The sequence below is a fragment of the Pleurodeles waltl genome, chromosome 4_2, assembly GCF_031143425.1.
Source record: "Pleurodeles waltl isolate 20211129_DDA chromosome 4_2, aPleWal1.hap1.20221129, whole genome shotgun sequence".
NCBI lineage: Eukaryota > Metazoa > Chordata > Amphibia > Caudata > Salamandridae > Pleurodeles > Pleurodeles waltl.
Genome location: NC_090443.1, coordinates 91,637,120 through 91,653,514, shown reverse-complemented (window position 1 = coordinate 91,653,514; position 16,395 = coordinate 91,637,120). Strand labels below are relative to the sequence as shown.

Sequence of the window (16,395 nt, the reverse complement as noted above, 5' to 3'; positions counted from 1 at the left end):
GAACAAGGTGGGAGCAAGGACACACCTTGCCGTACACCCCTTAACCCCTGGATTCTGTCAGTTAGCTGCCCCTGGTCAACCCACCTAACACATGCATTATTACCCTCATGAAGCCGAATTAATATTGCAAGTATGTGCTCAGGGATACCCATTAGGGAAAGAACTTCCCACAGCTTGTTATAGGATACTGGATCGAATGCGGATTTCAGAGCCACAAAAGCAACATACAGATTCCCACTGCCAATAAAAACTGTCTTCCAGTATAAAAGCAAAAACCTGAGGGCTTGCTCAATGGTGGATATTTTTTTTTTTACGAAAACCTGCCTGAAGAGGACTAAGAATGTTGTGTTCAGCCATCCAGTCTTGAATCTTGCCCATAAGGCAGTGACAACACATTTTCTGCACACAGGAGGGCTCTGTCACCCTTTTTAAAAAAATCGGGACTACAATGGCACCCTTCCAGGACTCAGGGACTGGTGCCCCAGATGCTATTGCATTCGATATAATGGTGATGTATCTTGACCAGATTTCAATGTCGGTTAAGAATAGGTCTGCTGGAACACCATCCGAGCCAGGTGCCCTAACACGCTTTAGAGTACCTAAGGAATATGCTATATCTGCATGGGAGAACAGTTGCCCGCCTGGAGGGGTGGGTGTTAGAATATTTGAGCAAGTCATAGGTAGTCATGGTCATAGGAGTACAACCCACTAAAGAAAAAAAAGGTAGGGACATCCCTTTGAGCTTCTTTTTCACGGGAAAGAGAAGGACCAAGCAATATCTTCCTCGAAGGAGGCCCAAACGCTTCTATAAATGGTTCATGAGGAGCCCAAAGAACCCAGCCTCAGCATGATTAAATTAATATGAGCAAAGAACATGTGCTACAGCATACCGTGAGAGAATGCTTATTAATCTACCAACACGATTAAGCCAACGGACTTCAAGCTTGGGATACAGGAGTTCTTTTCAGACACAACTTGCTGTTACAAAACAAAGGGCCATCAGTCAGGTGCTGGGCAGCGAGGGACTACTGGGGCAGGGGGAAGACATTGGGGAGGCAAGCAAAGCTCTCTACCCCAAACATATTGTTTGTGGAGATAAACTGTGGAAACATAAAACCAATCAGTTCCTAGATTACCCTAACAGTAGGATAGTGTTGTTTTTTTGTTGTTGTCTTAGGCTGGGGTGGAGGGGACATTAATGAGTATAAAGCATTGAGTACATGAGCCAGGCTTCACTATATACCTCATTGAACGCTTAAAATAATAGGGCAAACAAAAAAATAATCAGACTTTACTAAAATTTGGCTCATATAATGACAGAGCCTTAACAGCCCAGGCAAGAGTCTTCTACTCTAAAAGAAATTGACAATATTAGAGCACAGATCGGCTTCCTACAAAAGAGACATTTACTCAACATAGACAAATTGCCAGTACAGTACCATGCCCTGGCTCCTAAGGAAGCCGCTGACGTAGCAATATCAATAAAATACAACATTCACCTTCACAGAGGCCGGACTAAAGAGGGATAGAGACAGGCTCTGGCTGGTGGGAAAAGAGACTTAGTATAATCTCCAGCTATCAAGCTTTGACATAAGCTTTTCAGACTTAAATGAACCTTGATGGTTTGGGTTGGATCGTCCTAAATTTAGTAATGCACAAATACCAAGACCACTCAAAACCTAGATATGTTCAGAGACCTAGTATAGATGGAGGAGGAAAGAAATCTGGAAGAAATGGGGCTGGTCAATGCCTTGCTCTTCTGACAGCCCTTAAACATAAATCAGTCACATTATTCTTCAGCCCGTGCCACTGATGCCAGAATTGAATATATCACTGTTGATAAATAGATTCTCGAATATCTCACAGCAGCTTAGCAGCCCCGTGTTATGCTTTCAGAAAATGGCCCTGTGTCAAAAACATTACCTTGGCTGATACAAAAAACTCTGAATTAACACTGTTCCTGGAGGCTCCATGGTTCTCGCCTCCATGACCCAAAAAAAAAAAATAATAATATTTATCACTGTGTAATACGAGTGATGAAAATAAAACAAATTGGGTTTGCGATGCCCTAAAGACGATATTGAGGAACATATAGATTGAAGAAGCAACCCGAATAAAGGCTTTGGGAGAAGCCCATATGACTAATTTGAAGGGTGAACTAAAGCAAGCAAAAAAAAAAAAACATCCCATCCAAAGCAGTCTGGTGATGCCTTACTAGTGTTAGGGGCCACATTTGAACTAGAGAAATTGCCAAAGCCAACAACATTTTATTCAGGATAAGGGCCAAATTTAAAGACAAAGGCAATAAATAAAAAGCAGTACCTGCACAAACTATATATTCATTCATTGTTAAATGACTATGCACCAGAGGCTCAGTTTTTGACAGAAACTTGGCTCTCTGAGGCCTCCACTCCTGATATAATTAGGTCCCTTCCCTCAAATTACTCCCTACAGCACCTAGATAGACCTCAGAGAAGAGGAGGGATCGGAATAATTTATAAGGTATACAATTCATTGTCGTTCCCACCCCCTCTGTATTCCAGACTGTGAAAGCCTGGCCTTCTTTTCGACAATTGATGCCACCTTCACCTTCTCTGGTATCTTGATTTACCATCCTCCAGGCCCCCATGCTAGTTTTTTGCAGGCTCTGCCTGATTGTGTGGCAGAGTTTGGTTGTAAATATTCAAACTGTACCACTTTAGGGGATTTTAACATTCAGGTAGAGGAACCTCACAACGCTCCTGCCAAACCCCTACTTACAGATTTAGCAGCCTTGGATTTAACACAACTGATATCTGGCCCCACTAACCTTCATGTCATACAATCAACCCAGCGTTTAGTAATCTCCCTAAACTACTAGCCCAGGCTCTTCTTCCTTTGGTTTGGTCGGACCATTTTTTAATTGTATTTACTTTACTTTATTATTTATTCGGTCTAAAATTAGACCATTTCGATGCGATAAATCAACCATACATAAAAAGGGCAAAAATCATAACCATCACAGAAACAAATACAATTGATACATTCCTTAAAAGACAAAACAAGTGACAGGAGCCCTCCTGACATTACTTCCTCACCATGATGGATACCATTTGCCAATGCAGTTTAACAAAACCAATTTATATTTACTCTCCCCACCCAACCTCCTGTAAATCATCAGCCTTGTGCTAAATTAATGGGACGTCAGTGGTTAAAGCTGAAGAAGAACGACTGGATGGACACATTAACAAACCAGTTTCCCTCCTCCACTCTTCCTCAACACTATACAGCTGAGGGTTTTGACAAATGGATTCTGGAATCCCTAGATATTATTCTACCCACTAAAACTATGGTTAAGACCTTTCGGAAAAAGAACTCATCTTGGTTTACTCCCCATCTGCTGGATTTAAAAAACGAACGTAAGCAGATGGAGAGAAAGAGGAGGAAATCATACGATCCTGGTCTCAAAAGAGATTATAGGAATATGACTTGTTCTTTCTACTTGGAAATTAAGGTGGCACAAGGCTCCCATTGTACCTCCAGGATGGAACGATCCTCACACTCTCCTAGAGAGATTTTCTCTATCTTTGAGGAAATGGCTAAGCTTCCTCCGGTCAAGAACACAGTAGAGGGCTCTTAGGCACATAGTAATGTCTTAGCCTGTCCTTTTTCAAAGGAAAATCGCTGACATCCAAGCAACTCTTCCTAGTAACTCTTGCACTGAGGATGAGTTTGTCCTTCATTCTGACGATCAGCCCCCTCGAGCCTCACTCTCAGCTTTCCAGCCTCTGACTAAAGATCTAGTAGATAATTACCTGGGCTCCATAAAATCAGGATCTCCTCTGGACCCTTCCCCTCCTTCTATCTTAGCTTTAGGATTCGAAGTTATATCACCGGTGCTAATGAACATTTTGAATGACTTGTTACATGGGCATGTCCCACAACACTGGAAACATACAGTAGTTAAGCCTCTATTAAAAAAAAAAAATCTTGACACAGTTTCACTATCTAACTATAGACCAATTGCTCTTCTTCCCATTGTGTCAAAAATAATTGAGAAACATATCAACTCTCAGGTTTCCTAGAGGAACATAATCTTCTTTATAATCCCCAAAAGGGATTTAGACCGCTCCACAGCACCGAAACAGCTTTGTTGGCTGTCACTGAAGACACTAGACTACGTGTGGATGCTGGCAGATATGCAGCAATCATTTTATTGGATCTAAGTGCCGCTTTTGACACAGTAGGTCATACAGTTCTTCTTCGCAGAGCCTCTCAAATGGGAATTGAAAGTACCTGCCTCAATTGGCTTTCCTCATGTTTGAGTCAAAGAACTTTTCAAGTCCTGGATCAATCCTATTATTCTGACACCTTCCCGCTGACCTGTGGGGTTCCACAGGGGTCTTCATTAAGCCCTATGCTCTTCAATATTTATATGCCCCCCTTGGCAAAGATCGTGGAACCCCATGGGTTTTCTCTTGTGTCTTATGCCAATGACTCTCAATCGTTTTTTTCTTTCTCTACTGGGACCGGCTCAGATTTTGCCACTCTCTCTTTATGCCAATCCGATGTCGCTAAATTGATGGTGAACAGCAAACAAGTTAAATGAGGAAAAAACTGAGGTTATGTTGGTAGAAACTTTTTCATGTTTGAAGCCCCCTGCCTTAGTCTCAGTCGGACTAAACGAACTTCCCTTGTCCAAAGATAACATAAAGAGTCTAGGTTTTTGACTGGACTCTCGCCTCACAATGGAATGCCACTCGAAGAAATTGGCGGCTACATGTTTTTACTTACTGAGGACCTGTAGGAAGATTTTTTTACATTTCTTCCCTTTGTAGCCAAAAGGCTCACTGCCCAGGCCTTGATACTGTCTCGCCTAGACTATAGGAATGTTTTGTTCTTCAGTTCTTCTTCCTATGTGCTAAAGAGACTACAGGTGGTGCAAAATTCTGCTGCCCGCCTTCTATCGGGTACCCGAGACACCACTCGTCTAAATCTGCTCAGTGTACCTTCCACTGGCTCCCCATTTAACAGCGCATTAACTTTAAAGCTGCCTGTTACGTGCATTGTGCACTCCACAATAGGGGTCAGGCCTTTCTTAGGCATATTATGACTCCCTACAACCCCCAGAGATCACTTAGATCTTCCTCCGCCTCTTTGATCAATACACTTCGGTTTAATAAAGTAAGATGGGGAGGCAGGTCTTTTGCCTTCAAGGCGGGTCACCTATGGAATTCCTTACCACTGAGCTTCGATCAGAAAAGTCAGAATTTCAGTTTCGTAAAAAGCTCAAGACATTTCTTTTTCCTTTATAGTCTGTCAGCTTATCTGTTTAACGGTCCTGCGTTAGCGCTGGGAGGCCTTCTGGTAGCCATGTGCTCTACAAATATATAATAATAATAATAATAAACCTAGCAGACTTCTAGTCAGGATATCGTTAGCTAGAACGTCCTGTAGTCTCAGCTCTGAAATTAAAGATGTAGATGGTAATGTGCAAGATTATCAAAAGGGAATCTTCAAACTCTTCAAAAAAATATTTTATCTAACTCTATCCATAGCAGAAAGCACTTCCTCATCATCTAGGAAATTTCTAGATTTGGCCTATCTGTCGAAGTTCAGTAAGACAGAATCCATAGATGTCCCTTTGATTGTTGAAGTATTGAAAGTTATTTCTGGCTTGAAGTTAGGTAAAGCCACAGGGCCCGATGGGTTCTCACCTTTATTCTATAGATCCTGTGCCACCCCTAGCCCTCTTCTTGGTGACCCCATACAACAACTTTACTGCATCAAAAGGTGACCACCACTGTGCAGGTCCATCTGAATTATACTGAAGAAGAACAGAATAAAGATCCCAGATAGCTGGGAAATTATAGCTGCTAAATTGCAAAAAATACACTATGGGCCTCATTACGACTCTGTCAGTCTAATGCCGCCAGGGTCGCGGTGGCGGTTGGCCTGCTGTCAATGAGGCTGTCTGCGCTCATATTACAACCGCAACAGGTAGCACTGCGGTACAACCGCCTGCACTGCCAGATTACGACTTCACATCGGCCTGGCGGTCCTAATCTGCCAGGGCAGTCATTACGACCCCCTTCTCCGCCAGCAGTTTCATGATGGTAGCACCGCCCTGGGAGAGACAGGGTGCAGGGGGGGCCCTGCCCCGCCCATGCACTTGGCATGGGCAGTGCAGGAGCCCCCCTGGCCAGCCCTGTCGCAATGTTCACTGTCTGCTTTGCACACAGTAAACTCTGCGATGGGTGCTGGTGCACCCTACACACTACAGCATTGCAGCCAGCTCTATTACGCGCTGGAAACAATCCTGTAGGCCATTTCCCGCAGGGCCAGCAGGCGGAATCTGAGTTTCTGCCTGCCTACCCAGCGGGAAACTCATAATGGGCCCGGCAAGGAAGCTGCCACACTGGTGGCAACCTGTCCTTCGGGACTTCAGCAGACAGGCTTTTCTGTCCGCCAAAGTCATAATAAGCCCCTATGTGTGCAGCACTTACCTCACCATAGCTAAGCTGCAACAGATTTTAACAGATGCAAGAAAGACAAGGCAAATTTCTTTCATTTGACATGGTAGTGCAAGGCACTCCACCCTTTCTGGCATTAGGTGTGTGAGTTAGTTATGAGGCTCACTGAAACGTTTCACATTTTCATGCCCAGAACATGCCTCACCCAAAATCAAATAAAGCCCACAGTAAATTCACTGACCTCACCTTCGCACTTGTGAAGTGCACGATAGTGCGGAAATGGAATTCCAGTACGCCACCGCCATCCATCAGGCTTGGAAGTCGGAACTCATCAAAAGATCTCATGCAGAAGATGATGTGCTTAGATGCCTAAGACACAGGCCTGAGAAAACCACATCAGTCACTGGGTGGGATGTTATCCTGCTGGCATTGGCTCACATGTAAGTTATGAAGCCACTACAGATTACCCACTGTGGGACCACTTACAGCGTTCCCTACTGTGAACTACCATACTCTTCAGTTGTTCACAGCAGACCAGCCTCGGACCCGGTACAAACTTGAATATGCTGGACCACTTTACTCACATATCCACCCCGCAGGTACTAAGGGAATTGTTTAGTGCTGCCAAGCCAGTCTCCCACGAAGGTGTACATGCTCCTGCTCCTCCTTTGTTTCACCTGTCCCGTCACCTAATTTCATGGTCCTGTACTGTTGTCTTGTTCTCTTCAATGCGCTCCCACTGCGTGGGACATGACAGCCCTGCGCTACTGAAACAACTACAGCTGTGCCGCCCCTTACGATTGTTTGCAGAAGGGATACGATATCTGGGGGTGAGATTCACCCCGCGATAGCAATCTACAGACAAACAAGAGGCTTTGGTATGTGAAATTAAAGCAAGGACTAAAATGTTGCACAATTTCACACTGGTGTGGGTCAGCCAGATAACAGATTGGAAGATGATGTTGCTACCCAAAATATTATACGTGTTTCAAGCCATTCCTCTACCCATGGATAAAAGCAATATTGCTTGACTTCATCATCTATACAACACCTTTAAATGTGCCAACAGCAAACCAAGCTTGAGACAGCAACATTACACCAGACATTGCAAAATAAGAAGATTAGAGGTACCCCAAATCCAGCCCTATCATCCGGATTCACAGCTTGGATATCTGGTGGAAAGAGTGAAAAGAGAGACAGACATACCATGGTGTTTTTCAGACTTAAGTCTGGCTATTGACCCCTCGTGTGAGGCTCAGTGGATCCCAAAGGCCAGGAGGGGAATTAACCTGTGCAGAGCACTGATCACAAGCTTGACCCTACTCATATGAGACCAGCTGGCATGAACCTTAAGCATCACTAATTATCCCTCTCTGTTAAATCCATTGCCTGGTAACAAGAGCGGCTCTACAGGGCAAGACAGGAGCACTTTCTCAAAATGAAAAGGGGGGATGTGTCAGGCTCAAGGATCTTTCCTTTCAGGGCACAGTTAGATAATCTGAAGATATCAGAGGAACATGTGGAATCCCGGAGCCAGAAATGTTCCATTATTTCCAATTAAGACTCTGCCCCCCTCAACCAACAATGAAAATAGGACAATAAGAGTACGATCCCCTATAAGACGTTTCTCCAGAGTTTATCATCCATGCAGCACCTGGTCTCAGTTATATAGCCCACCCTCAACACAAATCCCACAGATACTAAACTTCCATCTCAGCTACAATGGGAGACCGAACTGGGTTTTACGTTAGAAGACAAACAGCAGCAGGAGATTCTTATTAGAGCAAATCATTTTGCAAAGAACACCAGCTGAAAAAGATTAATTGTATAATAATGTTCTGGACAGAGATTATGGTCATATGCTATTGAAGAAATACACGAAACGATGGGATCCACTTTACTCCGACAGGAGGAAGTCAATATCACATCTATTATTAGCTGCCAAAAAAAACAATCCTAGCAGACAGCAGTCTATTAACAGTGGATCCAGAGACCCTGGGCCTTGACAGAATGCAAAAAATACTAGCATACAATTCTCTACATCCAAATCACTTCAAACTTGGGGGTCTGATATTATACTGCATTAAAACATGAAATGAAGGGGTGGTTGTTTCTCTGCTTAATGTCTTCATTTAAACGTGGGTGCACTGTGAAATATACAAGCAAAGTGCACAAGTGAATGCAATGTTTCATATATGTCATATTTTATCATTGTTTTGAAAGACTGTTTATGTTACAGTGCTTTAGAAATATTACTGTTTATATTTCTGATATAAGAGACATATACAATTTATTTAACATGAAAGTTTATACGTGCTTACCTAGTTTGGCCAGAGTGAAGGCCCATATATTTTTCTGTGTTCTAACCTTCAATGTGAAGTTGCTTTTTGAATGTTTTTCTAAAGCTGCAGGTGTCAGGATCCGAGACTGAGTTAATAGTAGCTCACTGTTTGGGATGATAAGAAAAGCCCGGTGGGATGCTTATCAAGGACGTGAGGAGTATACTGGGTTGGCAGCTGTAACTCTTTTGAAATTCCAAAGTGCGAGGGTGTACCAAGGTTGACGCCGAAACCTGAGAAGGCTAAAGTGTCAGTTAGCAACTAATAATTTGTGACTATATTTTTTGAACTGGGAAAGGTATTTGACAATGAGATCACCCTTGGAACAATCAAGATTTAAGTGTGGTTTAGTTGGCAGTTAGCTTCACACTCCCTTTGCCTTTAGCTGAGAGTGGATCTTAATTAGATACATCTCTTGAACTTAATTTCTATGTGGCTTCATGCCGCCATACCACTCATCATGGAACCTTCTCCGGAGATTCTGTCGTGCTGACTATTCTCCTGAACCTATAGAATATTAGCATAGTTAGGATTTTAGATTTAATGGTTAGGCAGGAAAGCTTGGATTTAAACTCTATGCATCAATTGTTTTTCCTTATTTTCTGCATTATCGCTATTGAATTAGTGATCTTTTACATGTTAGTTAAATTTCATATTGTACAATGTTTTGATTCACCTTTGGCTATTCTGTACATTTATACTATGAATTTGAGACTCATACATGTAGGTTTGACTTTGAGTCTACATAAAGCCCTTTGAACTATAAGTCGGTCTCTGGAAATGTGTGACCCTCAAGTTACACTGTAATTAATTTGATGTATTTTCTATTTCTCCTTTGGAACAGAGAAGAAAAATGAATCTGACCACAGAATTTAGAAATAAGGCCCAATGCTGGATCATTGGGAATCTTCAGTGAGAAGATTTACCTTGAGCGCACACCAAATATCAAACTTAATACTCAAGAATAATTGTAAAGTCATTCTAGTTACCTGACTTTCCCCTAGGGATTTATGAATGAGGACTTTATCACCTAGTGGGGGTTAACTATGTTCATTTGGGGCTGGAAGTGTGTGGGAGAGGAGAGTTTTGATAAAGTGGATATTCCTACCTGGTGTGTGGTAGACCTTTTTAAAAAAAAAACATAAAAAGAATTGAAACTTAGAGGTGGCACAGAACGGTAGGGCTTGAAAAGCCACTTACCAGTTTACAAGGCTCTAGTCTCAAAGCTATATAAACAACATAGGTTATTCTCAATGCTTCCTAACCAAAATATATCTTTTAGTAAGCAATGCAAAGCCAGGGAGCATTGGAACTGGCTGCAGAGTACTATTGAAGTCTTCAGAAGATTAAAGAAAAGGTGAGGAAGATGGCAGGGGAACAAAGACCCTATGTACACCTTAATTTTTAAAGGACGTCTTAGCCTTCATTAACCAAAAATGTTACTACTGCCTAACGTTTTTCATCAATTTTTCTCCCTCAGTTATCCTTTGCATCTTAATATTTGATATACTTGTGAGATTAGGGGTTTAAGCAGCACTTCTCTTTTGAACAACCCCAAATCACATTCGGAGATAGTTTAAGAGATCATCAGCCTATTTAATGGGTGCCCATCTTCAAAACATTAAAGCATCCATATAAAGCAGACAAGAGATTAATCTTCAGGCCTCTATAAAAAAACAAAAAGCGTTTAACTCATGTTCCCCTTTTATTTTAAAATCACAAGATTGGCTGTCCATCCTCAGTCCATGCACTCTATGTGAGAGGGCCCTGAGCAGGGCTGGGTTCAGAAGGACCACACTAACCAGTAGCCCAAGCTAGCTGGTCCGCCCCAACTTCAGACGCCCAGAGGCGCCTTCCTTTATAAACATTTGGACTCTCCCACAGCACAGGATCACTGAAGGAGACATAGGAGTCTGACAGGGGCCCAGTGCAGAAGGACTACACTGACCAATAGCCCCAGCCAGCTGGTCCGCCCGCAATGCAGATGCCCAGAGGCGCCTGCCTTTATAAACATCTGGGCTCTCATGCACCTTTGGAAAGGTTATACGTACGCCTGCTTTCTCTCTTGCAAAGTCAATTCTTAATTCATCTTAGACCTTGCAAAGTCAGTATTTGCCCCTAACTGTCGCTTCTAAAGTAAATGATTACCTCTGCCTTTCTCTTTTGATGTCAGTGTACACTCTTGATGGTCTATTGATGAGCTTTCTGAATCACAAGAGGCACAAGTACTCACAGTAATCGTGTCACTTTTCTCCTTTTTTTAATTGAGTCAGTAAAACAAATATCTACCATTTATGCATCACACAACATGACCTAAAATCCCTCTGGGATCACAAATATCGTGCTATTATTACCCAAAACAGCTGCAGTATCTTTTTTGACCTCATAAGGGTGCAAGACCAGGAAGGCCACTACATGATGCCAACTCAGTGATGTGATGGTTACATATGGAACCCAAGAGACCAATTAAACCCATGATCCATCATGCAAAATGACTGTGTTTCCTGAATAGAAACATGTCTCACATTCCATCTGTATATTCTTCTACTGTCTTCATTGATAGGAATACAAACTATGACTCTCTTGTAACATCACTACATTTTAACAAATTACTTGATTTAGATTGGGTTGTACACTTATGTCATTCCAATACCTCCTCCTGCTGTCTCTTGTAACATCTGCAAAAGCTCTCCTCCTTCAAAGCACTCATCCTAAAAGCACTACCCTTTACAATACAGATAGTCAAGATGCAAAGGTTCAATAGCAGAAATTAAAAGAACTATGCGCTAGAAGTGTTGCTTTGCATGACAAAATCACCCTAAACTGGTAAAAAGCAATGTTCACCATTAAGCAGAATAATCAGACTTCCTTGAAATTCTTCTTCTTTAAAACGTGTGAGGAAGTGCCCCATTTCTAGAGAAGAGGCTACAGAGCTCCAACATCAGGATGGGCATTGCTGTACAGAATTTTACTGAATAGGGCTTTTGCACAAGTGACAAATCAACTTACGGTGGTTCTTTATCTCTGTAAAATATAGAATACAATTGTGTTTGCCTGCTCTGCTTTCAACATATTAGCCTACACTATAAGGGAAAGGGATTTTGGTAATGTTTCACACCTCTATAAAGCATGACTATTTTCTCACAGTCTCCTTCTTTTGATCTAACTTTAGATGTTTTTTTTCTACAACCATGCCTTGTGAAGCAACTTCCCTGTACACAGTGGCCATCCATGTTCACTGACAGTAACACCTTAAATTTACACAGCTATGAAAATGTGCCACTGAAGTAACAAAAAATACAATTTAAAAAATAAGTAATTTGTCTGGATATCAACCATTCCTTTGGAAATAAGTCAATACATAATATCTGTGAACATACACAACACAACAGCCCGCAACATATATTTAACCAACTTTTTTATCCATTCCTTACAAGAAAAACAATAATCACTTTAAACTTGTCTTTTCAATTAATTGAAATGTGTACCATAGACCCCATTTCCTAAAAAAAATGGCTATCTTGACAGGTGCTGACAAGCTTCACCTCAGGTAAATAATAAAAAAGGAAAAACAACAACTGACATATGCTGCTAACCTTTGCAGCAGAGAAACTTGAAAACAACTGAAATCCATTAAATAACAAACGAACGGATGTTACTCTCAAGCTCTAGCTACAGTTCAAGCTGCAACATAGAATCTATCCTCAGGAACAGATAGATAGTCAGACAGTATATTCTCATTCCACTACTACGTACCAACTTCACACTACGTTCAACCTTATACCTCCCAATAAAACATAAAAAGAACCTTATTCACCTTTCCCTGCTTAAATCCTTTCCGGGATGAAGAGTTCAAGCACACTTCAAAAGAATTTTTCAGAGCCTCCATCAACTAGGCCAAATGTCCATTAATTTAGCTTTTCCTACCCACTGCACTCATACAATCTATGCCAAGCAGGGTCTCTTGCTCACTGTGCCACTGGATTCAAGCTAGCCTGGCTGATGAAGGCTGATACCCTGAAACCGGTCCCAGGATGCTTGTTTACGGTCCAGGGAGGACCTGGCCTGGCAGTTTGGGCTGGACTGTTCCCATGGGGAACAGGGTCAAGACTGATTTGCATATGGCTAGGTCCAAACTGGGGTGGCATGGTGAGCAAAAGAATGACGGATTAAACCCAGATCTGTGACTGGGGGTGGGTGTTTGAAAAGTTTCAGCACTCCGTCCATCATCCTTTTGTGTTACTATGCCAAGCAAACTACACAAAACTATGTAGAGCAAGTCAATTCTAAAAGGATCAAATTGGCTTTGTAAACTCAGTAGTGAGTGTACCTTGTCTGGTAACTGCTTCCTGAAGAAACTCGAGTGGACAACAGAAACCTATAATAAGAGCTAATACACAAAAATTGCATTCTGGGTTCAAACATAAAAAATACAGAGTTATATGTCATACTATTGGGGAAAGGGTAATGATCAGATAGCCTACACGAAGTGAGAGAGGACTGTAAAAACAAGCTGCAAACAGTATGTAGGTGGCGCCCAGTGGTTACACATACATAGAGAAAAATACAGTTGGACCTTTTGCTTAATAAAAACCAAAGTAGTCAACTTTGTAAAGGAGTAAAAGACATATTAATGGATTGTGGCAGAGGGAAAAAGATTGGAAGGTAAAAAGCTAAATCTAGGGATCACAATTGATTAGATAGGTAGGCAGGCCTCCACACATTTAGCGGTTAGCTCCAAAAGCAGAGCAGGTCCTAGCTGGTCTGCTGTTATTTTATTTCCAATTATAAACGTGCATTTTTAATCTTGTACAAGGGCAAAATGTGGTTATAAACGGCATATACAGTAGAGATTGCACATGGAATTGTGTTTTGATTACCTGATGAAAGTGCAAAAATATATTCTTAGATCAATACGGGGACACAAAGTGTGACAGCTGTTGGAGCAATGATACTCGATCTGCAAACGTTCTTGGTTCAAGGAACGACCATGCAACGCCAATGCTCTTCTTGCCAAAATGCAGCATTAGGTAGTTTTACAACTAGAAAGTGATCAATGAACTGGAGGAGTTCCAGAAAACCACATACAAAAGTAAATATGAGGTCAAATGGTAGAATGGTATGTGCAATAAAGGCTGACATGGATGCCTTGCCATATGCTCCAATCAGTTAATAATGGAGAAAACTCGAAGAGAGAGAATAAATGAACGTTAGACATTGTACGAAGTATCAACTATTAGTACGTTCGTTAGAAAGTGAAGTATATTCATAAACCACTGGAATTCAGAAACATCAAATCGACAGAAAATCAAAATCCCGAAGGAATAGCTTCGATTTTCAAAGGAAGGCAAGGCGGTGTTCAAATACTAAAGGTGCAAGTTAAGTGTTGTAACTGTGAGGAGTAGACGATTTGATCCGAGTTGTGTATCACCAAAATTGTTACTTCTAATTTATGACGAACTAATCGTCACCATGAAAGTGCTTAGAATGACTTAATAATGGTCCTAAACGTCAACATGACGTTGACCAAACAACAAACTATAAACATCCAACGCAAGATATTATTAGACAACACACACATTCACACACAGCACAAATGTGCATATTATTGGTTAATGTCAGGCTCATAAAAAGCATGCAACCACACCAATACAAGAAACACCAACCAACTACAGAGTATGTTAACCAGAAAGCATATCATGAACCGTACACAGTGCAGGTAGGTCATGGATAACACTGCTTACCAACATGATCCTCGGACTTCAGGTAGCACACACTCACATAACACCATGCCAGACAGAGCACAAGCCAAATAGAAATCTCCAAGCCTTTCGGAAAGAACGCTGGCCACAACAGCAAACCTTATGACTATCAATGAGCAGTGCACACAAAATGTAAACAACAACAAAAATACAAGTACCCTATAACGCCTCGTAAACCGAATTAGACTCTGGTCTGTAACAAAACCCTCACAACCAGGTTTGAAAAGAAGCACTTTGGTAGTGTTATAAGGCCATCCCAATGGCAGCACGCACGCTGTAAGAATACACGCAACATATTTGTTATTACACAGGTAGTAGGCAGTGTCCACACAGGCATCACACCCAAAACGGTGTGTATTATTACTCACACAAAATGCAGTCAGTAAAATTGAGAGCACGCTGACTTGTCCAATTCGAGAAGGCAGTAACGCTGCGAAATTACTAAACTCAATGAGTGCAGAGTATTAATAAACCTACCATGCCTTCAATATACTGTCACATCCACAGCCAGTCACATTCAGTGCCTATTTAATAAACATTTCTCGTGACAGGGATCTAATGTACTGTCATGTTGGGGCAGTTTCTAGTAGAAGTTCTTCATTAATAAATAAATACAAATAAATATTACAATACACAGCGATATTAAAATCGGATGCAGATAAACAAACACTCGAGATGCACTGCGGACACACAGAGCACGAACAAACTGTCACGTGGTTTGCAGAAATTGATGGGAACGCACAGCAGACAGCTAGAAAGTACAACAAAATAACATACGACAGTGACACACTGAAAATGCACAACTGGCATACGAGGGGAAAATATTGAAGAAAGCACTCATTGTGAAAATAAAATTGAAAGAAGACAGAGACAACACTTAGACTGCATGCAATGACACGCAAAGGATGCAAAGACTGACACACCAAGAACGCAAAAAATACATGCGCCGAGGCCAGACTGAAAACAGAGAAACTCAAAGGGAGCAGACAGTCACATGCTGAGTAGCAATTGTGACACATATGGGGTAAAAATAGTAACACGCTTAGAATAAAGACAACGAGACACAAATTGAGAATACACTAAAACTACATTTATAACCAGTAACATACAGGGTGTGGTGTATACAATGACAAACGCATCATAGGTTGAAGAGTAGTAAATAAGTACTCTGCACAGCAATTACACATGGCATTAAAAAAAAAACAATATATGTAGAAAGGCTCAGAATGCATGCACATTCTGCCAAAGACATGGTGTATTGGTCATGAATTGGGTGACCAGATGACTCCATGTCACCGGGACGACGGTTTTCCAGTGCGGCGATTTAATGTAACAGAGTGGTGCACTCCGCCAATGAGACGATTGGCTTGACTCCAAAAAACAAACTAAGGTAAGATACCTGAAACAAATTACTGGTTAAAGCAAAATCCATGACTGGTGTGTCGGTGACATGGAGACATCAGGTCACCCAGAATTACAACGATTGGGTACACAACAGCATCACATTAGGAACACGCAAACATGTCTCACGTATTAAACAACTCGGGGTCCCGAAATGGTGACTCGTGCAATGTAAACAGATGCACACATGGCAGTCATAATGACACACATGAAGCACTGCCAATGCCACACACAAGTTGGTGATAGTGACACACGCACGTGGCACATACACTGAGTGCACAGGGGTCAAATCAAATATACGGAGGATACACTAACAAACTCAATGTAAGCCAGTAATACCCAGGATACACACCTACAGGAGTCCAATACAAAGACACGCTGGGTGCACGCACAGGACGGAGAAAGGGACACAGAAGCATATGCTTTTACTAACACATCGGA

At 41.7% G+C, this 16,395-nt stretch overlaps 1 protein-coding gene across 1 annotated transcript in view; it reads right to left on the bottom strand.

Annotated features, from left to right (window-relative positions):
• The window catches only part of MBD6 (methyl-CpG binding domain protein 6), a 254,785-nt gene that overhangs the window by 237,856 nt on the left and 534 nt on the right, over positions 1-16,395 (bottom strand). The window lies entirely within an intron of this gene.